Here is a 2,584-nt window from a genome sequence, read left to right as displayed (position 1 = left end):
TATATATATATATATTAAAAAATGGTAACCTAAAATGGGAAGATCTAAATTAACTGCTTTTATTGAAGTCAGTCCAAAATATCACTTAATATTAATTTGCTGAATCAAAAATATGTTGATTTATACCAACAAAACTAGTTTTTATGGATTCAATCAGGTAGAAATAGTTATTCTAGGTAACAATTGCAGGTTGCCACTTTTTGCGATGTATAAAGCTGTGTTTTGTGAAAATTGCTATACAAATAAATTTGACATGACTTGGTGGAGAATGCGGGCACAATGACCATAATCCAGTCAACAATCCATCCCATGGAGCATAAATTTCAACAAAATACATAATAGATATGATGGTAAATTTGCTTCTTGTTACACTATAGGAATCAATCAATCACAACACATGAGCCTCTGCATTTATGATGCCTTTTGGTCGTTTTTGAAGCTCAACAGTGTCCAGACACATCCATTTTCATCTCTTTTTGTCTCTTGTTATATGTGGTATTAAGGTGTGTTTAGGTGGATCGGATCACAAGTAGACGATGGAGACATATTTCCGTTTACACCTGCTGTTTTAATCCATTTCTTATGTCCACTTTAAAAGCACGATCTTGATTTCTTAGAGGGAAGGGTTTACAGAAGGTTCTAGATTTCCCAAGCTAATATTGCAAAATAAGATCATGTTATTTACATATGAATGCAAAAGGAGACAATGGAAAATAATAAAGAGTGCATCCAATAGTCACAAAAGTACATTGAACGCTGTGGGATTGTGTTAGAATCAGGACTGGTAAGAGAACATTGTGCTTTTTATATTTGTTTTGCCTTCAAACCAAATGATTTCAGACAGCATAGTTTAAATCTGACTAGTGTGCTTCAACAACACATCCCATAATGTGTTTTCGACTACCTCTGGAAGTGGTCACAACGACACACTCATAACGTTTAAAACCCCATTTACACCTGTATTTAGCGTATTGTCCACTTGTGATCAGATGCATATTAATACCAGGTGTAAATAGGGCCTTTGAGTCGCACGGAAGACAGAATAACACCAAATGGTTTCCTTTAATGCCTTTAAGGATCTCAGCATCACGCTTTACTCATCCACTGTCAACACCACAGCCAACACTATCCATCTTCTCTCATCCCTCCATCCAGTGTTATGAGAAACCCATATATAACAGCTTCTGTGTAATTACAGTGTGGCATTGAGGGGACAGAGGTACGTGCATCAGGACCAGTTTCTCTAATGATGGAGGCACGGAAATGTGCACATCCTACAAGTCTTTGAAATGTAGCGTGTATTTTGCTGCAGTAATTTAAGGCACCTTCAAGGCGGTCTTCATATTCACCTGCCTCATGGTCATGTTAATAATTTTATGAGTATTGACCATGTTTCATGATTTCCAGAATGAAGTATCGTTCTGCCATGTGAAGCATGCTCTGTTTACGCTCTGCGAAATAAGCTTTTCCCTTCTCATTTTTCAAGTGAAATTGACACTCAGAAATTTGTGGAGCTCTAGCCTGGAGATTTTCTTGCGAACCGTGAGAGCAGTAATATGAAATAATGCTGGAGATGCCTTGGAGGAAATCTTTAAATGAAAACATGACCAAGGAAGAAAGACTCCTTTCCTTTAAGCGGAAACAGCACATACATCACAATGAAAGTCCGGGACACCCGTCGGTAAGATGAATAACTTCGTGTTTCACTTTAGTGGCATACAACACGTGCACGAGACACACACGTTCACTACATTCAGGCATTACTGCATGAACTGTGGAAATGTTTGTGTGAAAAATGTTTTGACAAGACTTCATGCTGAAGTTATTTATAATCTTACAAATTCAGCTTTCCTTCTAAAGCTATCCATCTAAAATAATACTGAACATCAAGCGAATATGAAGTATGGATAAATCAGGACCCTGTGCTTTCCAGGCAGTAGTGAAGCAATTAGTTTAACCACATTTCTCAGCAGCAAGGTGATAAATTCACTATTTTTTAAGCTTCTTTAACGGTTCAGTAATTTGCAAGCATTTTTTTAGCATCTCATGTTCAGTATTTTCTCTCAGTTGTTCACCTGTTTTAAAGTCAACTACAGATGAATGATTCAAAAATTAATTCACAAACTGATCTTTTAATAACTTCTGAGTTGACAAATGTAACCCAGTGCGGGTTATTATTAAGCACATTAATACCTTTTCCCAGGTAATGTGATATTTATAAGGTTTTATGAGTCAGATAGTATTCTAACAGTCTGTGTGCTCAGTTAGTGCACTCAGGTACTGTCCCTTTAAGAGTTACGGTGAACTATAAAGTTTGTTTGTGATGCACTTGCTCAAAACGTGTTGTGACCCAGCATGTTTGTTCCTCCTTTCGTGATTTGTTATTTCTTGACTTATTCCCGCCCCTGTGAATAGAGGGGAGATTCTCATTGGACAGAGGGTTCGCTGGGGGAGAGAGGAGAGAAACCTAGGGAGAGAGGAGTGAGAACCTCGGGATATAAGTGGGAAAAAAAGATTGGTTTAGGTGTAATAAGTGTTGTGTAGGCTTTCGTTCAATTTTGTGTGTCTTTTATACTATGTACAA

Source organism: Sinocyclocheilus anshuiensis, unplaced genomic scaffold (genome assembly GCF_001515605.1).
Source record: "Sinocyclocheilus anshuiensis isolate Anshui unplaced genomic scaffold, SAMN03320099.WGS_v1.1 scaffold1045, whole genome shotgun sequence".
Taxonomy (NCBI): Eukaryota; Metazoa; Chordata; class Actinopteri; order Cypriniformes; family Cyprinidae; genus Sinocyclocheilus; species Sinocyclocheilus anshuiensis.
The sequence above is the reverse complement of the archived record's forward strand: the minus strand, read 5'-3'. Positions refer to the sequence as shown.